This window comes from Thermobia domestica, chromosome 3 (genome assembly GCF_964235325.1).
Source record: "Thermobia domestica chromosome 3, izTheDome1.hap1.1, whole genome shotgun sequence".
NCBI lineage: Eukaryota > Metazoa > Arthropoda > Insecta > Zygentoma > Lepismatidae > Thermobia > Thermobia domestica.
The window spans coordinates 294,477,182-294,493,306 of NC_137456.1; positions in this window are offsets into that span (position 1 = coordinate 294,477,182).

The following is a 16,125-nucleotide window of genomic DNA, read 5'->3' on the forward strand; positions in this document are numbered from 1 at the left end:
GGTCAATATATGGAATGTAAAGAAATTCAAAACTTTTATTTCAACACTAGCAACAAAGAGGTATTCCAATCAACAAATCTGAAAGAGTTCATAAATGACGCTAAAGAAATCATACGATAAAGAATGGATGAGTTCCAAGGTAGGGGTTCTGGATTGGCTCTCAGGAATATAAACTACGTAGAATTAGCTCTTAATAAGTATGCTTCATATAGACGTTCTTTATACATAGAACTACCAAATAAAAAAAGATAAAAGCTGTTATCAATGTAAAGAATAAAGATGAAAAATGTTTTTTGTATTCAATTGCTTCTGCATCAGATTCTATTGAAAAATGTTCTCAATGACAATCAAAGTACAAGCTTGTTATTAAAGACTTAGGAGAAAAATTTAAAGGTATCTATTATTCTGTAAAAGTAAATGATATCCCAAAAATGGAGGGACGACTTGATATATCGTTTAACGTTTAATCATACGACGAAAAATATATGGTGTATGTTTTATACCACACTAGAAACAAAAAAAACACCCATTTGAGTTTATTACGTATAAAAGAAGAAAATAAAGCACACTATTGTTGGTTTAAAAACCTATGTAGATTAGTTAGCACCCAAATAACAAAAAAGAGATCTCGAAAATATTTGTGAGAATCGATGTTTATTATACTTTTACTCGCAAAATGCATTAGATAAACACGAAAAATATTGTTCTACTCATGAAGCTGTTAAGATAGAAATGCCACCAGAAGATACATACATTGAATTTCAGAAATATCAATATACGATGAAGATGCCATTTGTAAGTTATGCTGATTTCGAATGTCTATTGCATAAGATTATGAGTTGCGGAGAATGTTATCCAGAAGATGAATCAAAACCAAAAATATCAGCAGCATAAGCCATATGGGTTCTGTTACTATGTTGTAAAAAGTGATGGAAGTAAAATAGGTCATGTTGTGTATAGAGGTAAAGATGCAGCTAAGAAGTTCATAAGAATGTTAAAGAAAGAAACCAAACAAATATCGAACATGCATAGAGAAAATAACGAATTACCTTTAACACGTAAACAGTTAAAAGAGTACAACAAATCTAAATGTTACTTTTACTGTAAAATAAAATATACTTAACCCTCGGATGCATGTCGCTTTTTTTCTACACTTTTACATATGTGGGGTCAATTTGACCCCACGCAATATTTGGTTGATAATAATATAACATAGTATGCATGTTAGGTTAATTAGATTACGTTAGGTTTGGTTAAGTTAGGTAATGCGGAGGTATGTTAAGTTTGTTTAGATTAGGTTACATTAGGCAAGGTATATAGTTCAGGTTATCGCGTTTTATTCATTAATATAAGGAATAAACCAATTACAAATATTGTTCAGATATTTTAACTGTTTTCCTCTTCCTCGCTTTCCGAATAGTTAAAAATAGTTCACTCTTCTTCATATTAATATGAGTAACAGTTCACTTACACTTATCCGAGCTGCAATTCAGCACCATAATCTTACTTGAAACAAAAGATTTCTTGAGCAAGGAAAACAACACTAAATATGAAGAAAGTACCCATGTTTTGGCTTTGTCACATCAATACACATCACTGACATTCAGAACACACTACTAACACACTACTGTGAAATTTGCACACATACTTCTCACATCTGCTGCAACGCTGTGATGTCTTCCTGTCCTCTTCCCTTGTACAGATCTGACATCTTACTCTCTTGTTCGAAGATGTAGGAGCCAATGCCTTTGTTTCCCTCTCTACACCGCAGAGTTTCATCGCATCAATCACTGGTTTCTTTAGGTTCAAACTGTGGCACCTCAGCCTGATGTGAGGAAGAATCAGTTCGTTCGCCAACTCAGTTAGAAAGACACGGCGCTTGTGACTGATCCCTGATGATAATCCGGATGTTGTGATAAGTAGCATGTGTATGCATTGAGAGCGCCTACGTTGATTACATTATAAAAGAGGGCCATTGGCCAGCGACGCGTCTGTCTCCTACAGGTGTATGTTTGAACCAATTTGTCCATGGCGTCAACTCCACTCTTTGTTTGGTTGTAAAATTTTATGATTTCTGGATTCTTCTTGGAATCTTCCTCATCCACGCCTCTGTCATGATGCATGGTGCTGAGTAGAATGACGTTCTTATTCTTTTTCGGTATGTAGCTTACTATGGTAACATCTTTATTGAAGACGAATTGTGATGTGCTAGGCTGTCTTGACTTAACATTGACCAGCGCAGGTGGAATTTCACGTCTGTTTTTCTTTATTGTACCAACAATAGTTACATTTTGTACCAACAGTTCCTTAGCTAAATCATAACTTGTGAAAAACTGATCAGTTGTGATATTACTGCCGGAGTTCCGCAGCGTGTAGCACAATGTCTTCACGACGTTGCTGGCGAGGTTAGTTTGAACTGGTTCCCCTGGCTGTCGTCCCAAGTACACTAAACCGTCTTTTGCGTAAAAGTTCTCAGCATCACACAACCAGAAGATCTTAATGCCGTATTTACCTGGTTTACTTGGCATATACTGCACAAACTTGCATCTCCCACGGAAAGGCACTAACTGTTCATCAATCGTGAGGAAAACTCCGGGAACCATAACTTTTCGACAATTTTCTATGAAAAGTGTCCAGATATATCGAAATGCAGCCATGTGATCAGTTTCCAGACGCAAAGCGCGGGTTCGCTTGTCATCGAACCGGAGCAGTCTTCTGATATCTTCGAAACGATTCACGCCAAAAGTTGCTTTGTATTTCGGATTAGCGAATTTGTTGAGAAAAAGTTCGCGAATAGGAACATCCCAACTTCTCTCAGTACCTGCGATAAGAAGGATGCCAATAAAAGCCTGAAGCTCTTCTAATGTTAGGTCAGTCCACTTTTTCACTGATTTCACTGCCACTCTTCTTCCTTCTAAATTCGTGCACTGCACAATTTCCTACAAAATGTTACGGGAAATGAACAAATCAAAGGCATCTTTGGGTGACGTCAAGACAAAGCCCCGCGGGAGACCTTGTACATTCCTTACGATGTTGTGCCTAGCAGTCTGGTGAACACCGGGTGGTTTGCTTTTCCACTCAATTCCATTCTTCGAAATCATACCGAAAGACGCTTGCTCATCCCTTGCATCTTCTTCTTCTTCTTCATCATCATCACCACCATTATCCATTTCAAAATCACTGTCTTCCCTCGGAATGTTTTCCTCCTCTGAAACTCCATCATCTTCGTCAAAACTGTCCAAGTTGCTGGCAACACCATTATCATCCTCCTCCGTAAGCAGTTCGTTTATTTCATTTAGAGACAATCCTCTTTTTGTCATTACTGTCTATGGCACTTTCAGTCTAATAAACAGGATTTTATAAAATCACGTAAAAGCAATAAGCATGCACTTGTTCAAACCTAAAATGCGGCGTTCTTTCACACACGGTGTGCAATTGTTTCTGCAACACAAACAAACATGAGAGCGGAGCACTGTAGAAATGTCGTCCGACTATACACGCGGTCTGTCAACAACAACTGATTGCAGTGTTGTCAGGTTACAGTGGAAAAAAATATTTTCAAATAAGATAAAACAACCTTTTATTCGCGACAAATTTTTACTATACTTGCAGCAATATGCGAATTTATGGAAATTTTACAAGAGCATAAGTTTATTCCCAGAGAAAATAAGATCTCGAAATCAAAACTTATAAAAAATATCCAGTTTTACAAAAAGATTCATCATCATCCCTCGATAATTCGAATGATGATGATTGTTGTTCTGCCCTAAGGCAGGTCTTTGACCCGAAGGTCCCTGGGCAAGATGAGCCCATGGTGGTTTTTCATTGCCTTCCATGGGATGATGATGACGTCCTAAGGACGGGACCTACAGTTTAACGTGGGATCCGAATCACATGTGTCCCCACCGGGAATTGAACCCGGGACCCCTTGATTACAAGGCGGTGAGAGTAACCAGTTATCCACCGGGGAATACTGATTTTAAAAGATTTTCTCTACTTTGGGTATAGCTGAACATTATATCCAGGCCAAACTTTTTATTTTGAACGTTTCTAAACTATTTTGAAACTGGGGTCAAATTGACCCCACATATGTAATAGATGGGTAATGATAAAAAATGGTAAAAAAAAATAAATAATAATAACTTGCAAAACAAATGTGTTTACAATTCTTTTGTAGTTGAAGCATCCTGCTTAGATGTCACAGAACATCAGGATTTTTCAGTGAGATTTCCTTGTAATACTAGGAAATAAAAGCATGTTGGGGTCAAAATGACCCCACACATGCATCCGAGGGTTAAAAAACCATAAAGTTAAACACCATGATCATATAACAGGAGAGTTTGTAGCTGCATTATGTAAAAACTGTACTCTAAATGTTAGAGTATCTAAGTTTGTACCAGTGATTATACTTAACTTGTCAGGATATGACTTCCACTTGTTTGTAAAAGAACTAGGATGCAATCAAGAGCAAATAGAATTAGTACCTAATATCGAACAAGCTTACATAGAATTCAGTAAAAAAGTTGAAACTATCAAATTGAAATTCGTAGATTCATTTAGATTTATGGCATGTAGTTTATACAAATCATCATCAAACCTAAGAAGAGAAAAAATGATTCACACACAACACTTATATCCTATCGAAAGAAAATTTAAACTTGTAATAAGAAAAGGTGTTTACCCGTACGATTATGTTTTATGCCTAGAATAAGTCTAGAAAGAGACAATTACCACCAAAGGAAGCATTCTACAACAAGATTACCAACAGAGACATAAGTGATGTGGATTATGAGCAAACAAAGAGAGTATGGAAAACATTTAAAGTTAATAATCTCAGACAGTACTATGACCTATATCTAAAAACTGATCTGTTGTTATTAGCAGATGTGTTTGAGAACCTTAGATAAACACGTATTAAAGCTTATGGTACTGATCCAGCTTGGTATGTGACAACAGCAGGTTTAGCTTGTGATGCAACGTTAAAGACGACAAATATAAAACTAGAGTTACTAACAGATTACAATATGGTCTTGACGATAGAGAAAGGCATAAGAGGCGGAATTTCACAATGTAGTAAAAGTTATGTAAAAGCAAACAACAAATATATGGAAGGTTGCGATGGAAATAAATAAGTTTCTTACTTAATGTACTTGGATGCTGACAACTTGTAAGAGTGGCCAATGAATCAATATCTACCATATAAGGGATTAAATGGTTAAGTGAAGACGAAGTAAGAGAAACAGGCTGCAAAAGTTCCTGATATTTGTGAAAAAGGTTACATTTTAGAAGTTGTTCTTGAATATCCTAATAATTACATGACTATCACAAATACTACCCATTAGCACCTCAAAACATGCGTCCACCTTGTTCAAAACAATCAAAACTGTTAACAACTTTATACGATAAGGAAAAATATGTAATTCACTATCGAAACGTAAAACAATGTTTATCACTTGGATTAAAATTTAAGAAAATTCATCGAGTAATAGAATTTGAACAATCAGATTGGTTAAATAATTTCATAGATTTAAACAAGCAGATGGTAACTAGAGCAACAAATGACTTTGAGAAAGAACTTTATAAGGTAATGAACACTTTAATTTTTTGGAAAGACTATAGAAAATATTAGAAAGAGACGTAAACCTATAAAAATAGAATGTGATCTAGCAAGAGTAGAAAAACTAATTGCTAAACGAAATTTTAAAGATAGAATTATTTATTCTGAGAATCTATGTGCAATCATAATGAATAAAACAAAATTAACTTTCAATAAACTAATATATGTTGAAATGAGTATCTTAGATCTATCAAAATATTTAATGTACGACTTTCATTATAATGCGATGAAGCCAAAATATCAAGACAAAACAGAAGTATGTTATACAGATACTGATAACAATATATACCATATTCAAACAGAAGATGTGTACGAGGACATGAAAAATTATACTTTATGAATTGATTTAAGATATGAATTGATTACTTCGACACGAGTGATTACCCTAAAGGTAACTAGTATAAGATACCACAGGTCAATAAGAAAATACTTGGGAAGAAGAAAGATGAAGTTAAAGGAAGAATCATAGAAGAATTTGTAGGTTTAAAATCAAAAAAGTATTCAATCAAATTCGAAAAAGATAAATATTGTAAAAAAGCAAAAGGAGTTAAGAAAAATGTTATAAGTAAAGAACTTTCATTTAACGATTATAAAGACTGTTTGTTAAATCAAAAAGAATATTATAAATGATGAATTTAATTAGGATTTATAAGCATGATTTGTATTATCTGTCAAGAAAGTAAATGTACACCTATTTTTCGAGTCTGGCATTCCTGCGCTGCATCCCTGGAGAGCATGAGAATTAAATCAATCAAATGTTTACTGAAGGGCAATAAGAAAAGTTTAACCTGAATAAGACATTCCAGAGGGGCACAAGCTGGGAATACGAATAGTGCATAGTGTAAATAAAGTACGGCACCGAAAGAGAAAGCCAGAAACAGCTGTTAAACGAAGAAAAAAAGAGACAGAATTGTCGAAGTGGGAACATAAAAATATAATTACAATAAATACACAGAAAACCAAACTCTCACCATGCCCTGATCTTGGTGTAGTGGTTAAAGTGCTGACTCACAAATGCAAAGGACGGCAGTTCGAATCTGCGGTAGGTTGTTTTTAAATTTTTTTGTTAATAATACATACAGCTCATGAGAGATGGTAAAAGAGGTCGTATTTAGTCTTTCGTGGCAATTATGATTGGTAATATTTAGTACTGATAATACTTTTTGTCTTCGCGTATTGCTTTTATTTTTTTCTTCATTTACAAAGAGAAGAATATCCGAACAAATGCCACCAAAATTCCTCTTATTTTGAATGTAAACGCCATTTGCAATTAGTAAAGAATTTCCAATTAGTAAAGAAACGCCATTTGCAATTAGTAAATTGAACTTCTTGACGTAGCTGCAAAAAGGAAAAAGAAAAACATGGAAATGAGGGGTTCGAATCCATACTCATGGTTATTAAAAAACAATTTCTACATGTATTACACTTCTCGACCACGTTTCTACGTTAGCAAGTAAGAAGCTTGTGTTTAGGTTAGGCTGGTCAATACATTTTGCAAAGAGGCCCGGTTTAGTTCTGACGCAGCACAGGTGCGAGAAGGGCGCAAAACACTTTTTCTCTCTCCCTCTATGTGTCTATTTATCTATCTATCTGTATACGTAACGCTATTTGTGAATGACATAACCACCCTAATTTTCAGCGAATTGAGACGAAACTTGGCACGAACATTAATTGTTGAAATATCTTGATGAGTTCTTTAACCAGAATAATCAGATGAAAATGTTCAAAATGGCGGCCCTTCAAACTCTTAAAAAGTTCCAAGGGAACCAAATTTCGCCCATAAATCGATATTCAGTAAGTTTGAGTAACTTTTCCTCTTTTACTGAAATATTTGTGTGCAGGGACTTATCCTCTATTACTGAAATATTGGACCCGATTAACCGCCTAAAGAAGATACACGCCTTTCGCTAAAGTGAGGCTTTTTTTTTTTTGCAGGAGGAGTATTATTTTCGTATCGGAACAAGATGATTGTTAGTTATGATATGAAATTTCTTGAAATGAATTTATATGATATGAAATAGTAATGATTGTAACGTCATATCTCCCTTACAAACAAAATATTAGCAATTTATATCGAGAGCGGGAAATTGTGTAGTGATGGGAGCAACGTTGGACAGTATGCACTCATAGTACTCAGAAAAAGTAATCGATTTCAATGCAAAATGAACGAAGAATCATTGTCATGAGGAGTCATGGGGCCACGGCAGAGCCCTCTTTAGGAAAAATGTCAATAACTTATATCGAGAGAACAGGTGACCGTGGGATGAGACCAAAGGCGTATCGAAAAAATTAGGGGTGTGCGCCAGCCATCCTTACTTATTTTTACATAATAATATAAAATTATATTGTCCAAATACACACGCGAGTTAGCTAGTAATATTTCATATTATTATTATTATTATTATTATTATTATTATTATTATTATTATTATTATTATTATTATTATTATTATTGTTATTATTATTGTTATTATTATTATTATTATTATTATTATTATTATTATTATTATTATTATGAACGGCGTCTTTTCATTACGTGTGCATGTTTGACATGAAACCAAAGAGAAGATCCATCATTCGTAAAAAGATTAAGAATAGCCAGTTATTTAACTGTGAAGGACGGCGAAAAATACGAAAAAATTGACTACCTGTAGCGATGAGGACTACCTTTACTTTCTTTCAAATTGATAAAAAATCAAGGCGAGATAGATTCGAACTCGCATGGACGGCGCGAAAAGGCTGTGCTTTTTTTTAACTGACTCACAGAACGTGTTTCCGTAACTTATTTATTGCTAATTTTACTTGCTCGTGCTTTAACTTGCATTTTCTTATAACTTATAACGACAGGGACACGAACACAGAAACATCGAGGACAGTTAAAAGTCATAAATACTGTCCCACCGAGAATCGAACCTGGGACACCATACACCAGAGGCGCACGTGCTAGCCACTAGACTAGCGGGGAGGGCAATGCTTACCACCTCTGTCCTTAAGGATTACGACCACTGTATTGCCAGCTATCACTTCTGTGGGTTGTATACTATGATCACATGTTCCTTCTTTGCAGGAAGAGTTAAACCTACATTCTATGTAATGCATGAGGTATTTAGACCTACATGCTCTTTATATAATGTAATAAAAGGGAGATGCTGGGAATAAGAAAAAGAAAATTCCTTGGACAAAACGGAAACTATTGGCATCAGAAATATTTATCTACGAGGCATGCGCAGTAGTATATTTCAGAATAGTTACTGTTTAGTTCAGTAAACGAAGAAAGGGGTATAAAAAAGCAAACATGTCGCGTCAACGAGATCGACCAGAATTGACACAGGCGGAAGCAGATGTGTAGTAATACAACTTCTTGGTTAAATTGATAATTGGTTCTGTATCCTGTAGTAGATTGTATCACAACTTTACGGGAGAGCAGAGAAAGACTTACTAACTAACGATATCATACAGTAAGCTTTAGTAACACGATCATATAGACACAAATGGATGTAACTGTGAGTACTTCAACTTGGATTTAATGAAAGCTGTTTAGATATTCAGTGGTTTGCAGGGTTGTATAAGACACAATACAATTCTTCATACCTTAGCTTCCACTAGCTAGATACAAGCAATATCTGGTTAGATACTGAAACTCCTGTCAGATTTTAATACATGACGTATTGCAGGATACAAAATGCTTTGCATTACTTGTTTGTTTGTAGACAGCTACTAGCTTAGTGTTCTGAAAGGTTGTGTATAAACTAGAGATAGCCAATTCCGGAATTATTACTTTCCGTACTCCCGAAAGTAAAACCGGACAAATTCCGGAATTCGGAAAATTCCGATTTTGAAAAAAATCCGGAATTTGTCTAGTCCGGAATTCGGAATTAGAAATTTCTGTTTTCGCTAACATTCCGGAATTCGGAAGAATTCGACACCGAAAGAGAAATTGAGAAACAGGAGGTAAACTGAGAAAAAAGGGTATAAATTGTTAAAGTGGAAACAAAATACAAATACTAATAGGGATGAGCACGAGTCGATCCAAAATACGACTCGACCCGAGTTCAATTCGAGTCGAGTCAAAGGTAATTTTCTTGAGTTCCGAGCCAAATCGCTGTTTTCGAGGTCGAGTTTCGAGTTGAGTCAAGTTAGATAATGGCTCGCTCGCTCGTTCAGCTCGTTTTGAAATAATTGCCTGATTAGAGTGGAAAGCGAAAGCCATATGAAATGTAAGCAGTAATGTGGAATACTTTTAGTTTTGCTCAGGACAGGGGTGAATCTCGTCTCGTAATTCTAGTGCATCTCCTAAGGCAATTTTAGTGTATCTCGTCTCGTCCAGATAACGAGAAGACAAGAGTTTGTTTTTATTATTATTATTACGAGACAGCCTCAAATGTCGTAATCACCAATATAAGTATATACTGTAGTTCTTAAAATCAAGGCTGAGACCTGCACGGTCGTATTTTTGAGCCCAAGCAGAAGACCAACTCGGGTAGTGATATCAACCAGCTCGGCTCGTATCAACTGAGCGAACAACTCCAGTCTGATCGGCCCAATTGAGCCGATAACCTGAGCCGGCTCAGTTGCAACGAGCCATCGACTCAGCTTAATTAAACCGATGGCTCGAGCTTTCTCGGTTGGGATGGGTCACCTACTCGGCACATAAGAACCGGTTTGAGCCAGCTAAGTTTAAACTAGTCCATCGGCTCGGTTCGACTCAGCTCAACTAATCCGATGGCACGCGGTGGCTCAGTGGTAGAGCGTTCACCTCTGGTGCTTGGGGTCCCGGGTTCGATCCCAACCCCCGCCAAGTGAACTTTGTGGTGGACAAACACCGTGCTCGTGAGTTTTCTCGGGATACTCCCGTTTCCTCCCACCTTCTTCATTACACCATTTCACTCATTTCTCATTATCACCGTCTCCTTTAGCCTCAACGGCATAACCCTGGGACGTAAAACTCAAAGATTTCATTTCATTTCACCTTTGGTCTCATCCCACGATCACCTGTTCTCTCGATATAAGTTATCGACATTTTTCCTAAAGAGGGCTCTGGCGTGGGCTCATGCCTCCTCATGACAATGATTCTTCGTCACATTTTGCATTGAAATGGATTATTTTTCTGAGTACTATGAGTGCATACTGTCCAACGTTGCTCCCATCACTACACAATTTCCCGTTCTCTCGTTATAAATTGCTAATATTTTGTTTGTAAGGGAGATATGGCGTTACAATCATTACGTTTGAAAAAGAATTGAGGAAGATATTGCCTTGTCACACCTATTATTATTATTATTATTATTATTATTATTATTATTATTATTATTATTATTATTATTGTTTTACTTACCACTAATGTTGCCTACCTTTATTTGCAATGCAATGTGTTACTAAAAAGCAAATCAAATAACACTCCTCGCCATTCACGCTCCCGAGCGCGAAATACATGATTTACAGTTCTCAGTGTTAAGGAAAAGCACATTTATTATATTATTCTTTCAAATAACACGTTTCACTAGTTACTTCTCTTTCAATGTGTAATTTCATGTCATCACTAACAATCATCTTGCTCCGATACGAAAATAACCCTCCTCCTGCAAAAAAAAAAAAAAAGCCTCACCGTATCGAAAGGGAGTGAATCTTCTTTAAGCGGTTAATAGGGTCCAATATTTCAATAAAAGAGGATAAGTCCATGCACACAAATATTTCAGTAAAGGAGGAAAAGTTACTCAAACTTTCTGAATATCTATTTATGGGCGAAATTTGGTTCCCTTGGAACTTTTTAAGAGTTTGAAGGGCCGCCATTTTGAACATTTTTATCTCATAATTCTGGTTAACGAGCTCATCAAGATATTTCAACAATTAATGTTCGTGCCAAGTTTCGTCTCACTCCGCTGAAAATTAGGGTGGTTATGGCATTCACAAATAGCGTTACGTATACAGATAGATAGATAAATAGACACATAGAGGGAGAGAGAAAAAGTGTTTTGCCCCCTTCTCGCACCTGTGCTGCGTCAGAACTAAACCGGGCCTCTTTGCAAAATGTATTGACCAGCCTAACCTAAACACAAGCCTCTTACTTGCTAACGTAGAAACGTGGTCGAGAAGTGTAAGACGTGTAGAAATTGTATTTTAATAACTATGAGTATGGATTCGAACCCCTCCTCTTCCATGTTTTTCTTTTTCCTTTTTGCAGATACGTCGAGAAGTTCAATTTTTATTCTTTACTAATTGCAAATGGCGTTTACATTCAAAATAAGAGGAATTTTGGTGGCATTTGTTCGGATATTCTTCTCTTTGGAAATGAAGAAAAAAAATAAAAGCAATACGCAAAGACAAAAAGTATTATCAGTACTAAATATTACCAATCATAATTGCCACGAAAGGTTAAATACGACCTCTTTTACCATCTCTCATGAGCTGTATGTATTATTAACAAAAAAATTAAACACTAAATTACCGGAGGTTCGAACTGGCGTCCTTTGCATTTGTGAGTCAGCACTTTACCCACTACCCGACCCGATCACTACCACTAGCACTTTAAGATCCCGGCATGGTGAAAGTTTAGTTGTCGGTGTATTTATTGTATTTATGTTTTATGTTCCCACTTCGACAATTCTGTCTCTTTTTTCTGCGTTTCACAGCTGTTTCTGGCTTTCTCTTTCGGTGTTGTACTTTATTTACACTATGCACTATTCGTATTCCCAGCTGCAATATCTTATTCAGACTAAACTTTTCTTTTTGCCCCTCTGTAAACATTTGATTGATTTAATTCTCATACTCTCCGCTAATGGAGCGCAGGAATGCCAGACTCGAAAAATAGTTGTACATTTACTTTCTTGACACATAATACAATAGAGAAGTAAATAAGTTAGCTTTAAGTTGTGTAGATGATAAGAGATGTGTTTTAGAAGATAGATTGCATACCCTGCGATTGGAATATTGTAAGATAGAAGAGTGGTAGTTTTAGACATAAGTATTTTATGATTTTGAATGTCATAAAAGCCTATGTGCAAAGCACTCTGCTCAGTCTCACTTTAGAATTGTATTTGCACTAACCTTCTGTGTGAAATAATATTTACCAAAGTCACGGGAGGGGAAAAATTGCGCTAGAAGTCACCATCATATACTACTCTACAAGTTCTAATCACTTGGCTTTATATAAATTTATTAGAATGTGAGGTATTTTAAACGCTTACAACTTCATAAGAGCAAGTCTGGAAATGCGAATCCGCACGGACAGACATGGATCTATCTAGACTAGGTATGATATGCAGATTTCATATAGATCCATCTGGGAGCCACCTCGGGTGCTTATTTTCCTTTCACTTATTTCTTCACCTTATAAAACTTAAAATCGACATGAAATTTTGTTTCTACATCGACTGCTACATTTACTTTACAAAAATAAGCATGAACTATATTTCCGTTTATATGTCGTAGTTCCATCTGGGCCCCATAACTTGGAATATGGGTTAAACACTCACGGTTCCATGCCACGTTTCCTACAAGGAGTGTTGTGTTACCCAAGCGTGCCTCAAGATCTTAATTTTGTACAAGTGTTTGTCTTCCTGCACGTGCGCGTCTTTCAGTGTTTCGTCGCAGTTCTTAAACTTGTTAAATCACCTCTGCACTGCCCGTCTAGTCACAATACCCTCACCAAAGGCCTGGCTTATCTTCCGCATCAACTGCTGCGGCGTTTCACCCCAATTTGGACTCGTGCAACATACATGTCCTTATGATGCTCTGTGGAGATCCTATGTACACTATATCCTTACGCACGTTCCCTGTGTAACTAAACTGCCACAACCAGGTAGTATGTTGAGTATGCACACACAAACAACTGACCTTCACCTTATCTCCATTCGTATTTAGCTCATGGTGTGAGTACTAATTGAACACCGAACTCCACAAAAGGCGACAGAACTTTATCGGTAACCTTTATAATAAATCATAACTGGCATTAAATTAGGGATTTCCACATTTTTCCAAAAAACAACTTTACGAAAAATTTTCCAAGAAACTAAAAAATCTTTCGAAAAACGAAAAACGGATAATTTTCGTAAAACAAAAACTGAATTTATTTCATTTGTTAGAACTTTCAAACTACAGTATAATATGCGTAAATATAGGGAGTCTTATAGAACGGCTATGATCATCTGTTTCTATCCGTCCTTTTGTCTGTCGACAGTCGTACAGTGGAGTATTTAACTCTAGAACCCGGTTAAAAGTGGAGCTCCACCATGGCTAAGCGGTTAGCGTACGCGCCTTTCGAGGATCCCGGGTTCGATTCCAAGCGGGAGCTCATGTGGTTCGGATTCAACGTTAATCAGTAGGTCCACATCTCATATAACCTCGCTGCTGAAAAGGGACGTTAAACTCAAAATCAACTCAACTCAACCCGGTTAAAAATGAAAAATGTAAACGTAGAGATTCTTTGTTCTTAGATTACTGTCGGGTTATGTAAACATTAATTATATTATTAAAATATAAAATGAACGTAAATAATAATTGCTAAAGACACAATTTCTGTGGTGTAGCGATTTTAAAATACTGAATTTGTTAGTACAGTTTTTGATGTATTAATTTTAGTAATTTTATGAAAGCCATTAACAACAAAATTTGTATTTTTTTAAAGGGAATTCATTTTCGTCGTAATTTCATATGTGGTCATTTTAGCTTTAAGTATTGGTGGTTAAATGTGTAATGAAATATCAACGCTTTTTACGAGAAAAAATATAAAGTTTACAAGTTAGGATTTGCTTTTTATGTTCTGAGTCTAGTTGATCAACGACTACTTTTATATTTAAAAGTTCAGTCTTTCGTTAACTTAGTAAAGAATAAACTTTTGGCCGAAATTCCATCATTAAAACAAAACATTTATAAATTATATCTAATTGTTTCTTACGTGGGTTCAGAAGGCCATATAGCAGTTATCGGATATAAATATGTGAGTTTAATCTTTAGCCCGGCACAGGGCGCGTGGTGAGGCAATCCCTCACTCCTTGCTTTCCCCATGTACTACTGCGCAATAGTTATGCGCACGTGTATATCCTTCTATGTATTCCAAGTTCACTATTTTTAGCTTCAATCTGCAACTACAGCTTGTTGATGAAGAATCGTTGTTTTCGTTAGCAGTGCATTGTTAGAAGCTTTGCAATTCAGTGAGATTTTATCTCACGTTACTATTTCTAGCAGTGTTGAATACTACAAATACATTGACTGTAGGTAAATATATTAAACTATGGATGACAAAACTGCACAAAAAGTGTCATAGTGGATGGATGAGGTGGAAAGGGAGATGAACATAAGGGAAGACGCAGATGAAAGTGCAAGTGAAATAATGGACAGTTGCAGTGACATTGAAGGGGATAACGTTGAGCAAGTTGAACAAAGTAGTGAAAGTGAGTTTTCGGGAATAGAAACAGAACCCGATGTTGTAAATTCTGACCAAGCTGTGAGAGATAGAGCTATATATACAGCGAAAGATGTAGTTACAACGTGGAACGTTCACTCCAGAAACACGACACATAAAACTAGGCATAGAAATCTCGTGAGACATTTACCAGGTGTCAGAGGACAAGCACGAAACGTAAAATCGCGAATGGAAGCATGGTATTTATTTTTCCCTGAAGACACTATAAAACAAATTGTGGAATATACGAAACTAAAATTAGCAGAAATTCGTATAGGAATAACACGTGAAAGAGATATTCGTAACACTGATTATGAAGAAATGTTAGCTCTATTAGGTTTGCTGTATTTATCGCGTATGATGAGGAGTTCTCGTTTAAATCTGGAGGACTTATGGGCAACTGACGGAACAGCTCCAGGATTGTTTCGTTTGGTCATGTCTCAGAAACGGTTTCGTATGCTTCTACGCGCCGGGCGTTTTGATGACATCAACACCAGACAGCAGAGAAAAGAAGAAGAAAATTTAGCTCCAATACGGGCATTATTTGACGAATTCGTATTGAAATGTACGGCCTATTGGACACCACATGGACATCTAACTATGGATGAAATGCTTAAATCTTAAAGGGGAAGATGCTCTTTTCGATGTTACATGCCAAAGAAACCGGCAAAATATTGCATTAAAATATATTCCTTAGTGAACGCACATGTCTAGTACACAATGAAAATGGAGATTTATCCGGGAACACAACAGCCGCGAGGACCATATGTTCAGGACAACAGTGCGCACGCAGTTGTCAAACGTCTCATCGAACCCATTACTAAATCTGGCAGAAATGTGACAACAGACAATTTCTTCACATCAGTTCCTTTAGCGCTAGATCTTCTAAAGAATCACGGCTTAACACTGGTTGAAACTCTAAGAAGTAACAAACCTCAGATTCCGGTTGAGTTCCTGAGTACAAAGGAAAGACCTCCATTTTCAAGCATTTTCGCTCATGGAGAAGATATGTTACTTTGTTCATATGTGTCAAACAGTAGAAAAAATGTGCTATTACTCTCCACAATGCATGAAGCAGAACACATTGATGAAGCAACAAAGGAGCAGG